The following is a 13,367-nucleotide window of genomic DNA, read 5'->3' as shown; positions in this document are numbered from 1 at the left end:
TGTTTTCTTCCATTTGGGACAGAGCCACTGTTTATCTAGCAAGCTTATCAACAGATAGCTTAACATGGATATAATATAAAACAATGTGTTTACTGCTGCATTACAAAGCTTCACTCTTTGTCAGTGCATTGATGTTTAAATTAATCTATGCTGATATTAAGATAAAATGCTCTCACTTATTGTCTATCCCTGCATGATATTAGTCAGTGATGGTTTATTTGTTAAAAGGCTGAATTTGGTTTATTAACAGTAATTCTGTATTTGCTGTGGATGACATTGTGGATTTGACTGAAATTACACAAGATATGGAGATATCAATCTGACATTGACTTGTTTTCTTTACAGGGCTGGAGGTCATATTGAGTGGTCTGGAGCAGCCTGTCCTGTCCCCTGTTGGATGAAGTTTCTTGTTCTCTTTGCAGATTGCTGCAGAGTTCATGTGCCTGGTTTCTGTTGATCTCCACCAGTCTTTCTTAGATGGACTTGACAAGTATTTTCCAAAACTGCTGGAGTTGTACAGAGTGTGAGCCAGTAGCAGTACCAAGCTTCACAGTCTGCTTCAGTCCCTTGATGTTCAAGTAAGGATAGTCTGATCTTAATCAAATTCTTTCTCACCACTGAAGAAAGATTGAAGTTGTGACATCACTTGTAATAGTGGGGCAATAGTGATAATCTTGTGATTATCAGAAACTAACAAATGTCTACTGGCTCAGTTGCATGTGCGTTCTCAATCGGTGGTGCTCAAATCACATTCTGGTTGCGGATGCTTAGGTCCACCAGCTGTGTTTACAGCGCGGCTAGAGCAGTGACAGACAGACTTTAGTTTGTTTGAGGTGTTTTTCTCCTGTGTATTTTGCTATTTACTTTATTGTTACTTATCCTGTCAAAAATAACCTATACAAGCATGCCTACATTCCATCTTCAGATCTTGATTGCTACAGTTGGGACACAGTGTGTCTTCCTTTACTGTTCTTCTGTGTTATAGACTTCCAACCAGAAGAGCAGAGCTGCAGTGTTGCTTGGACTGCCTCACTACCTGAGAAAGGATCCCTCCAACTTCATCAAAGTCTGTGAGGTGCGTTACAGCCATTGTTTATATAGTTACAGTGCTAGCTTTTATACCCTAATCAGGCAGCTTTACAGCAAACATGTTTTTACATGACATCTACATGACATTTACCTATAACTTGATGGTACATGTGATCAACTGTCTAGAAATTGAAAATGTTTTATTTACCTACAAATTCAGTCAGTCATTCATTCATTCCCACTCCATGTTAAGATGAGGGATGTTTTAGACCATGGAGCGGCACCAGTCGACTTATGTTTTTTTACAGTCTTGTGGTGGATGTTTTTTTTTGCACTGTCACCCAATGGATGTAATGGCCATTACACAATACAATGAGGGACAGTGATAAAAAAGACATATAGACTCTGTGTCTTACAACTATTTATTTATTTTCTCATGAAAAAGGGACATGTGTTTTCTCTGCTCGTTAAAGGGTTTTAACTCGAGTCTCTGTGTTAATATAAAAATGTATCATATTGCTCTCCTTCGGGGGAGTCATGGATGAAGTTCGGAGTAGTCATTTGGTGTTAATTTGAGGATATATCATAATGCTGTCCTGGTTGTGCCAGAGTCTATACATGATGAAGTTTGGAATATGGTACACACACAATAATTTAATACATAATGATCTTTAGGCCACTGATTTGGAGGAGGAAGCTGTGAAGGGAGTGGATGTTGGCCTACTCTTCATCACTAAAGAGCCTGGAGGTGAACAAGACCTGCTCGCCAAGGACGTCGTTGACGTTGCTGTGATCCTGGAGGAGAGGATTCTCAATTTGAAAAAATATTGTAAGATTTGGCATTTTTCAGCATGTTGTTAAGAATCTTATAATACCTGAACTCTGATTTTGAAAAAAAAAAAACATTTGTGTATGAACTTGAGTTGTTGAGGTCAAAATAAATAGTATATATTTTTCTTTAAAGTGATTTCTTGTTTATGAATGCATTCCACTCAGTCCTGTTAGAAAATAAGTGATTTAGTTGACTTGGCAAATAATGCTATTCAAGGTATTGATCAAACTTAAGATTGCCAGTGAGGCCAACTTTTACTGAAAAAGTAACCTGGCTGCCTTAAAATATTATGTTGATTCAACTAAGGTGCTTAGTTGAAATAACTTATGTTTCCTTGTTTGTGCAACAGAAGATAGAAATACATGTTTGTTGGTTTGACTCATAATGTAATGTTACCTCAACTAGGCATTTAGTTCCTACAACTTGAATTTCCTTGTTAGTAGTACTAAAAATGTTATTGATTGAACTTTAAATATCAAGTTGATCTAACTGTTTATCAGTTTCAGATTAGTCACTTTAACTTATTATTGTGAGTGGTAGGAACTTACATGGAAGTGGAAAGAACTAGACATCCTTAGCTCTCTTAACTCAAGATTTTAAGGCAGCCAGGTTACTTATTTTTTTAAGTTGAGCCAACGTGTTCGTTTTTACAGTGCATGCTGCCTCCATGTAATCCTTTTGTAATGGGGAAATGTAGTATTTCTCTCACTAAAGTCCAGTAAAAAGATCCTAATTCTTAATACAAACCTAAACAGAAGTGTAACTCAACCACCAAATCCCAAAACATGGGACTGAGATTTTTTTCCCCTTCCGAAATTGAGTCTACAGCTCTTTACAGAAGGTTTGCTTATGTGTGTAAACACTGGAGTATAACAGATCTACTATATTTTCACTTATGATGGTCTCGAAATGTTAAGCAAACAGTAAGGTCAAGCAAGCTATATCATTAAACTGCAATAAAAAAAAGGCAAGTATAGATTCGTTTTTGAAAACGTATATCATTGCTCAGCTTCATCCGTAAAGGTCTTGTCTTGTTGTCTCAGTGTGAATGAAGAGCACCCAGAGACTTGTTGTCCTTTTGGTGCGGCTGACATCTGACTTCACCGTATACATTATCTGTCGGTAGTGCCTGGCGATGAGGGCATACTAAATGTGACATTTGCGAATGCAGATGAGCTTGCAAATCAAGGTTTTACTGCCATCTCCGAGCAGGGCAAGGCACATATTCATTTATTTATACTTCCAGATTGCTGCCATCAATCAGAGCATTATAAATCTTACCCCTCATCAATAGGCAATCTGCTAATGCATGCGGCCGATCAATTCCTGAGGAGCGGAGCCAACATGCAAAGCAACTTCTCTCTCTCTCTCTGTCTCTCTCTCTCTCTCTCTCTCCAATATACACTAACACGCACATTCATACACGTTGTGCACGCACACACACACACACACACACACACACACACACACACACACACACCACATTCAGGAATCACTAGTTTCATCAAAACCAATACTCCCTGTCACATTACTTGCCTACATGGGAGAGAGGGGGATATGAAAAAAAAGCATGAAAGGGGCTCTGGTGTATCATAATGATTTGATTAGTATTTATACCAAACAGTAAAGCTACAGTCTAGGTCCCCAGTGGCCAATAAAGGTACTACAATAACAGAATAACTGCAGTTCAAAGAAAAATAAACAACCCTAATGTGTCCCACAGTTGTTGCTGTTGTTATTGCTGTTGTTTTTCCTCTATTCAAATCACCAAGCAAATGCGCAGCTTACAAAATATATTTTCGCCGCCCATGATGCCTGGCCTACAGGGAAACAAACCACAGAAAAGGGAAGAGAGAGAAAGAGCAGACCAACACTCCTCCTCTTCTGTTTCTATATTTTGCTTTTGGAGGTGCTGCCACCGACGCTCGCATAATTGGACAAAGGCAAATGTCAGAAGTGAGGGGTTTGACTGGGGAGAGTCAGCAACAGATGAACACGACAAGAGTTTTTCCATTGGCTGACATACTTCCTCACTCCCTTGACAGGTTTATACATGACATATTCAGATCGGCCTCTTGTGTTTAGACCTAATAAAAACTCCCCGAGCACAAAAGCTGTCAATTGCCGGCTGTGTGGCATCACACTGTCCTTCCGTGGGGTTGGTCATTAAAATTCAACTGGGTTCAGACGGGTTCAGTAGGTACAGTAGGGGCGAGGGCAGCGGTTCAATCAATAGAAGTCAAACAAACACCGGCGAGTTCACAGTGCAGACAGTGCATTATCAGGAGAGTACAAGCCACTTTTGCTGGTTTATGTGTCATCTTCTTTCTCCGTCCCTCCATATGAGCTGCAGGTGATATTACTGCTTTTTCTTTCATAAAAAACCTGAAGAGCCATTTACTCATACAGCCCGCTAAGAGTTAGAGAATGTGTGAAGAATGTATGGCAGGCTTTTGGGAAAGCTGTGAACGCATGCCTCAAGGGCTCTTGAGAAATGACAATGCTGGATGACATGAGTGGAGTGTGTCCTTGAGGAGGTTTCTTCTGACGTGGAGTCTTGCAGGAAATGACAGCTACGGTTGACCAAGAACGGGCTCAGAAAATACCAGCGTGAAGCGAGGACAGATGCTGTCTCAAATAAGTTATTCACTTGGCACGTCATTATAAACACTACAAATACATAGTGTCATGTTGCAACTTACAAATGCAGTGCAAGTACAAGAGGCATCGGCAGCCACAATAAAGATGAGCCAGAGAGTCTGGAAAACAACACAAGCAAGAATATTTTCTGTGCACACACACACACACACACACACTGTATGTAGCCTATATCATAGGAAATTGTTCAGGAATTATATCCATGTGCAATTTTAAAAAGACATCTCAAAGGAATACACACATATTGTTGTACTGTAATGTACGGAACGGAATAACAAGCATTTCAATAAAAGCTATCAGCCTCTGTGTGTATGTATAAGTGTGTTATTTATCATCTTAAAAGGTTATAGAATAAAAAGAAAACTGTATATATTTATGTGTTTATCCGTAGAACAGACATCAAAATGACCTCTTCCCTATACACAATGCAAAGAAACAGTTTGCTTTTACACAGTTTGTTGTACTGTGTCTCAGTTGCCAAATAATGCCTGGTGTTATTTTGTAATTGGCCTTTTTCATGTGATGTTTCGGTTATTTTGTCCACCCCTTGCATGGGCAACGTGCCATTTTATTGTGTAGGGAGCGCTTTTCCGTTTTTTTTAAAAGCCAAAGGTATTGGCCTTTTTGTTATTTCTATCTGTTTCATATATGTATGTGTATAAGCTGTTTATGGGGGCAAGTTAAAATTTAATGTTTTATCAATATGATCAAAGCCAACCTCACCTCTCCACCGCTCACACTCTGGGTGATGTTGCACCCAGTAACATTTTTGCAGTTGCACTCAGCATCCATATAAAAGCTGTGTGCAATTTCAAATACAGCCTAATTCTGACTAAAAAGATTTAATGATAACAGCTAGCGATTGAATATCAAACATGATTGCTATGTGTTGCCTTGCTTGTACAGTTCATTGATTTGCAGTATCTGCTGCATAAAGTTGGGTATTTTCAACTTAAAGCAACTAAAGTGTACTGGTTGCCTAATTTGCAAAAATGTTTCATCTGGATATTTTCGACATGCATGGTGGAAAATAATAAATTATTTTTGTAACTGTCTAAGAATGTGCAATATTAAGGTAGTAGCGAGGTTGTTATAAGAGACACTATAATTGTAGCACTTCTTTTAATGTTTTTCACACCTTAATATTAAGCCAATGCAAAGTGCAGAAACCATAGCATGTTTATCATCAGGATGCTAATAGTTCTGCCGTCTTCCTCCACTTCTTACCGAGTGGAAAACTTCACACTCATTTCCTAATATGTAGCAGAGTGATGTTAGTATAGTTAAATGAACTAAACCTCGGAGTGTGAATTTGATGATTTTAAGTGAACAAATTTGTTCTCAAAAAAGTTTTGAAGTGCAAATATATGCAAGGTAGCAAACTTCAGAGGACCTTATTTAACCTGCAGCTAAGGATGCCAAGAATTGCAGCAACCAACTTTCTAGCATATGGTATTACACATTAGAAATTCTCTAAATAATTGCCTGAATATAATATAATTTTCATAATTTTCTGAGTCCAGAATGTAGCTTATGATGTATTCCTTATCATCTTTTTGGCCTTTCTTTATTTTTCTTTCCTTATCCAATACTTCTGGACAGTCTCTGTATTGTGACAGTCATCTAACTGTTTTAAATATAAATATAAGTAACATCAGACTAACTTTGTCATGTACTAGATTTAGCATTTTACTATTTGCTGGTGTAGTAGTTGTTGACCTACATCAATCAAATGTTACACCCTTTGGCAAACTTTTTGTTTTTTCTTTATCAATGTGTATTACAAATTGGCTGCCTATAATTTGTTGTCTTACCATGTGTTATTGCTGCCGGTCAACTGATGCACATCTAAGGGCCTTGAGTCAACTGATGCACATCTGTAATGAGAAAAGCTGAAATGGTGTTTACGAAAAAACAACATTTGGTTTATCCTGCAGACGAGATAACATGGTCAAAGCAAACATAAACACAAACAAGTAAGGCTGCCCATGCATGCAAACACAAGTACGCACTCATAGGCAGACACAGGCACACAGCCCACCCCACCCCACCCCACCCCGCCGCCTGCCCACCCATATCCAAACAGAGAAGCCAAACACACCCTCTGTATGCATCGGCTTTACCTCGCAAGGCGTGCGGTGAAAGATTCAACACAGTGGACAGTGGCAGCGCCCTTGACTGCCCCTGCCCTCTCCTCCTCCGCAACACAAAGGCAATTATCACCTCGTCTCCTCCTCAGACAGGACCCTAATCATTCAGCCCGGCCCCACCCTCGGCGCTCCGACTCCGAGCAGATTAATCGCCATAACAACGGGCGCGGGCGGCTCCCGGCGCCTCCTGCCGGACGTACGGCGAGGAGGTGACCTCACGGCGAGTTATTAATGCCGACATGAGCGGAGGGAGGAGAGGGAGCCACGTGACACATCTAGCGGAAGATAGAGCCCAGACCCCGGCGCTGCAGGTAGGGACGGGGAACCTCGCTTTAGCACTGAGCGCACTAATTATGTTACTTTGTTAATGGTTTTCATTCTCTAACATGGTTTTGGATGCCGGCCAACAGGAGATGTAACAAGGGCCCTCATGCAGGGGTTCCGAATGCCATCCCTAGTGCTTTCATCTATTGTACAGTGCAGCTGTGTTTGTGTGTGTGCTGTCTGTGTGTGTGTGCTGTCTGTGTGTGTGTGTGCGGTGATGTGCTGTAATAACGACACAGGTGGGCACCAGTGGTTGACAGCGACAGAGGGGAGCTTTCACACACACACACACACACACACACACACATATACACACACACATGTGCAAACATGGAGTTCAACACACCTGGACACGGGTCATGTGGAGAGCGAGGTTCCCCTCACTGCAGGGGGGGGAGTAAAGGACCGGGACTGGGCTGCAGATATGGAACCTCTGTGTGTCCAACACACCAAACACCTGTCTGCCTCTCACTGCAGCAACTTGTCCAACATGTTCCTGATTCATTGTTAGGGTATTTCTTCTTATGCATGAACATATAAACAATCGCTGCTGCTCTATGGTTTGTGCCAATGTACATCGAGAGGAGTGCCAATGTTTTTAGAGCCGGTATGTTTTGAAAGTACCAACCACTTCAAACGAAACAGTCAACAGCCTGCAAAAGGCCCCATAATAACCAAAAGAATTATTCGAATTGCTCACTTACTGGAAAGAAAATACTTCATTTTCAACAATGATACACACAGCTATGCTTAAAGCGGCTACAGTTGAGAAATCAAGAGTGTGTAACATGCTGTTTGTCTTGATATTCCAGTGATACAGGGAGGGAGAAGCCCACAGCAGCCCTTGAAATGGACCCCAAACTGCACTTCTCACCCACTGACAAACATAAGAAGAAAAAATAATTCCACAAGAAATAAATGCTCTCACTGTTGCTCATTCCTGAAGCACAGTCTGAGGCCCATTTTGTTTAATACTTCCGTGTTCTCGCAGCTTCTCCACTTGGCTAGTTCGTGCCACATCGGTGGCATTTGAGGCTGCAGTCAGCTCTGCAAATCAAAAGTAATGTAGTGTCAAGCCTGTAATCAGCTCCGTCAATCAGAAGTAATGTATTAACACACGAGTCAATCCCGGCTCAGCTGGCTTGGTCCAAGATATTGAGGCACCAGCGAAAAAATTGTGAATCATGATCTACTGCCAGATTTTGAGCCATTTAGATTTATTTGAGGCAATAAAACATAAAACAGGTTTATACTGTATATACATATATTATTCTAAAAAATACAACTCATTTGTGCTTTTGCTGGCATTAGATTTGCATTAGTGTGTGTTGGGTTGCTGCAACATCCCCTCCCTCTGTGGAGATTCAGCTTCACCCTCTTCTTCCCCCCCTGTTCTCATCCCTGTTTTGGATGCAAAGAGTATGCACTTTGTCCTCTAAAGTTCCTCAAAACGGCTGATCTTTTTGAACCACATCGGGTGTTGTTTATTTGAGCAAGCATTTTGAATGCAAATCAGAGTTCTTCCGGTCAACCGAAAGACATGTGTCAACTTCTGCCAAGCTTCTTGAAAATAATATCACAGTACAGTGCCAGTGCTGTGCCAGAGAAGACCTGCCACTGCTGTGTGACATTTTCTGGAAGGGACGCCGTCTTTCTGTGCCTCACGGTCTCATGTTTGACAGAATGTAAACCAGCCAACCGCATCGGGCCAAATAGGCTCCATCTGAAAGGTCAGGAACTCCTCGCAGCAACCGCCCAATCAGAGCCGAGATGCAGCTGTCATGATTGGGGGAAATGGAGGCGTAGAATGGTGTAGCCGTGGGGCGACACTTCCTAGAGCTGTACAATTACAGCACCAGCCCACTGAGCCAGTTTAAAGCTAATTCAGCCTCACAACACATGGAAAACCTGCTAACTTCTATGCTTCATCTATTCATAAAGATGAATGCTTGTCTGTGACTAACCAGCATGGAGCATTCTTTTCTATGTAATGTTGTTGGGGTTTTTTTATAAATATGCTACATCTATGGCATCTGGTTACTGCCATTCTATACTCAGGCATGTGACAGTAGAAAACATCATTCCTACCTTACACCATGCAGTTTGGATGTCGAAAACAGGCAATTCACAAGCATTCACATGGATGTGAGCTGAATTTTATGAATCAATCAGTTTTGCATGCATTTGATTTTGTGAATAAACAAATCAGCGAGTAGCCCCTACTTCATCGTCTGTTTCTTCGCTAAGAGCGTGCCACCTTAACAGAAAAACACAATTAAGGGTCACTTCTCATTAGACTGTGTCCATGAGGGGCCATGGATTCACACACAGTTTGGTTATTAGCATCCGCGCAGGAACAAGCGATCTCCCTGTGCTATCACTCATAACCCATTGTGATAATCTGAGGTTTTGATTAGACCTGTCACCTAGCAGAACCGCTGCGGTGAGGCAGACCTTTGGTGATGTCAGTGTAGTTGCATAGTTTAAAGATAACATCCATTAATCTGATTTCCTTCGACAAAATAGTCAATGCAAGTTGATTACAGTGACACCACACAAATTACTTTTTAAATCAAAATGGCTCTCAAGTGGCAAAACTTGGGTTCCGACGTCGGTGTGCAGGTGTGGATGTGTAGTGTTGACATTTCACATGCATCCAGACTGGAAGGTGTGTATGGCCTTCAGCCTCACCTGAACAACAAGCAAAGACATTTAGAAACTGTTCATACCTTTCAGTGGCAGAGTGGCAGTTGGAAGGCTGGTAACAATGAACCATGGGTAACCATTTTAGAGGTTATATGTGTGGTTCATAAATGAGGGAGCAAAAAAATAATCCACTTTTGGCAGAGGAGAAAATAACTGTATTGTTGTTCTTGTCATGTGAAAACCTTGTAACGCATAACCTCGTAAAGTTTTGGCAATTTTCATTTTTATAGCACCTACATGTAGAATATTAAAGGCCTATTTCACTGCTGTGAATATGTAACCCATGTAGTAGAAATGTGCAATTATTTTTGAAATTGGAGCCCTATGACCAGAGAAAACTGAGAAAACGGCTGTAGATTCCCCATATCGCTCTTAAGGGGGAATCCTACAACAACCAGAATGCACTGCGCGCGTCACTGACTCTGACGGTGCGTTCACGGTCAGTGTAGCACCAAAGACAAAGTTAGCAGAGACAAAGCAGCGTTATATCTCTTTACTGAGGCTTATTTCCATTTACAACATGTTTTTCCTCATCGAGTCTGGATAAATCGCACCCGTTTTCAAAGGATCATAAAACAAAGCAGCGCGCTGGAGTCAGTTACGTTATGTGGATCAACTTACAGAGTGCTGAACGGTGCCGCTGGATGTAGCCGCAAGTTACAGGTAAAGTTAACACAGTCGCTGTTCGCTGTTTTTCTGTATTCAGAGTTGACAAAGTCCAATATAATATTCTGTCAGAAAACAAAGTCAGGTTCACCAAAGCACCGTGAAGTTTTCTGTCTGTCCCCCTGACGATCATCACCGGGCGTTCACAGGTGTTCAGCCTCCCCCGGCGTTTTTTGTGTTAGATTCAGCTCTTCTGGATGAATCACGGAGAAACTTAGCAGCTTAGCTTAGTTTAGCTTAGCTGCGGCTGAAACGTCGCTCCGGTCCGGTGGTCCCTTCCTCTTCCAGACTCTGTTGTTCAGCCTCCCCCGGCTGCAGGCGCGTCTCTCTCGGTGCTGTTACAGCTCCCGTGCGGTCGCCCTCTCCTCTAGGGCTGCAACTAACGATTATTTTCATTGTCGATTAATCTGTCGATTATTTTCTCGATTAATCGATTAGTTGTTTGGTCTATAAAATGTCAGAAAATGGTGAAAAATGTCGATAAGTGTTTCCTAAAGCCCAAGATGACGTCCTCAAATGTCTTGTTTTGTCCACAACCCAAAGATATTCAGTCTACTGTCATAGAGGAGTAAAGAAACCATAAAATATTCACATTTAAGAAGCTGGAATCAGAGAATTTTGACTTATTTTTCTTAAAAAATTACTCAAACCGATTAATCGATTACCAAAATAGTTGGCGATTAATTTAATAGTTGACAAAAATCGATTAATCGTTGCAGCTCTACTCTCCTCCACACTCTGTTTTGTCTGATTCCACAGCACTATATTCGGCCTCATAAGTTGTAATAGTGGCGCCACATCTCTGTTCCGACATTATATTGTAAAGCTAGTTGTTTTTTTGTGTTAGATTCAGCTCTTCTGGATGAATCACGGAGAAACTTAGCAGCTTAGCTTAGCTTAGCTGCGGCTGAAACGTCGCTCCAGTCCGGTGGTCGCTTCCTCTTCCAGACTCTGTTGTGTCTGATTCAACAGCGTGATATTCAGCCTGTCGTATCATGAAACTAGTTTTTTTCCAAATACACTGATATTTTAAAGTATTTAGTAGTGTGATATTTTAGTGTCTGCTTTTCCCTATCACTAGCGTAGCATGGGATGGGAGTGTTTTGGGAGACCCACATTTTACCATCCTTGAAGGCACCACTACAGAAAATGTGGAAACATAGTTGGTAGTCTAAGTCTCCAAAGTCCGCCGCTCTGGGTGCAGGCAACATGGAGGAGTTAAACATTGTTCATTTGCATGTACTACCCATATTGTAATGATACAACGCTGGTTGAAAATCAGCGAAGTTTTCCTTCAACTTCAATATATCATTCTCAAATTAATTTTGATAGCATATAATGGCTGTACAAAAATGAGACCTACGATTGGCATGGAATGTGCAGAACTGACTCACAGCACAAACGTTACAAACACACATTGTGATACAAACACTGGGCGAGCGAGCATTACTGAATACAAGGTGAGCGAGTGTTCAGTCTCTTTGTTACAACTGACGTAAAATACTACCACTAAGGGACTCAAGGGGTCGCCAAAGTCACCAAGTTTCAAATTCTGGCAGTAACTTTAACTTCAATTGAAGGAGTACATGGTCTTCTATGGGTTGAGAAAATTCTGCGCCCCCTTGGGCTTATGAAAGCCTTTCAAAACCCATTGGATAAACTCAAAAATGCATTGCGTTCCATCTGAAAACAAGTTCCTGAAATTTTGACATTTTGGGGGATACAAGGTTTTCACCTGAGAGCGATGATATCAAAGGTTTCATTCCAAAACGCTATGTATCCATTTTAAGAAAATAAAACTGATGATCATTGCTCATCATTAAAAAAACACAGTACACAGTTTTTTCCAAAGTACAGTCCTCCAGATTGCTAATAGCTTCAGTAACATTAAATAGTCAGTTTCACTTTCTCCCCAGCTAGCTAATGTCATATCTTTCAAATGATTGGTTAATCATTTTAGAATAACACTTCATTTTAATTTTCATATTGCTGTGAATCTGCCAGAGTTCTATTCATTTTTAATACTTGCTGCGTTCTGCTGACTATGGAAAACATCATTTTGATGGGCTAATACCTTTAAGCACATGCAGATCGCCCCCAATAGGTATCTGTCAAGGCTTTCCACTCACTGAACATGCACAGCGCAGCACCTGAAGAGTGGCAGGGCTGCAGCATGGTGTCACACTCAGGATACAGAATCATTTTTTCAGCCTGTGGCCAATGAAAACACACATCTGAAACCTGATCAAGGCAATTTTAAGAAGATTAGAATAATTCTGTAACAGACTAAACAAATAATCATTTCTTTGCGATCTCTTTGTATGGATACAATACCAAGAAGTAATTCTCATTTGAATAATTTTATCTGAATGATTTCATGCTACTGGTGCTTCACGTTAAATAATAATTTAAAGTAACTGTTTTACTGAGAGAGTGACCCGCTGACGGGGCATATTGCATCTATTAAACCTAATTCGTAATCCCAAATATGACACGATGATAAATTTAGCACTCTTATGTCGCTTGAGAGGCTCAACAGTGATATCCACTCTGCAAAAGCTTAAGTCTCCCAGCTTCCTCTTCCTTCTCCCTGGGGCCAAATTTGCAAAAGCGGGTCATCCCAGACTCCACCCCCCCCCCCCCCCCCGGTAGAGTAGTCCTATTCATCTATCATAAAGCTTCCCAGAGGATTTCCCTGGCAATGTAAATTGGGGTTCTCAAACAGCCCGAGTTTAGGAAAAATGCATCTCATAGCAAGCTGCTCATCTCTGCTTTCCCCCCCTTCCCTTCTCTTCCGTCCTCTCCTGTTTTTTCCCCACCACCTCTTCCTTATCTGTCTGCTGTTTTATCTGCTTGCCAAGGTCAGACAGGCTTGAGGCGATCAGTCCCGATAAAGACGGGATGTGGGGGATGGAGGAATAGGGGATCGTGGGACGGTTGAGACCGGGCCAGGGTCAAACGGGTCATGTCCAGCTGTTGATGTCATTGCTAAACGCTCCCCA

At 41.3% G+C, this 13,367-nt stretch overlaps 1 long non-coding RNA gene across 1 annotated transcript; it reads left to right on the top strand.

The window, feature by feature from the left end:
• The first annotated feature begins 480 nt into the window (after nt 1-480).
• Nucleotides 481-1,775, top strand: LOC139645227 (uncharacterized). The gene is made up of 3 exons (XR_011695230.1): nt 481-578; nt 986-1,075; nt 1,705-1,775. It is a non-coding gene; the product is annotated as an uncharacterized lncRNA (long non-coding RNA).
• Nucleotides 1,776-13,367: the final 11,592 nt, after the last annotated feature.

Source organism: Centroberyx affinis, unplaced genomic scaffold (assembly GCF_046629955.1).
Source record: "Centroberyx affinis isolate AG114_WGS23_722 - 3 ecotype Tasmania unplaced genomic scaffold, CSIRO-AGI_Caff_v1 ptg000072l_1, whole genome shotgun sequence".
Classification (NCBI taxonomy): domain Eukaryota; kingdom Metazoa; phylum Chordata; class Actinopteri; order Beryciformes; family Berycidae; genus Centroberyx; species Centroberyx affinis.
The sequence above is the reverse complement of the archived record's forward strand: the minus strand, read 5'-3'. Positions and strand labels throughout refer to the sequence as shown.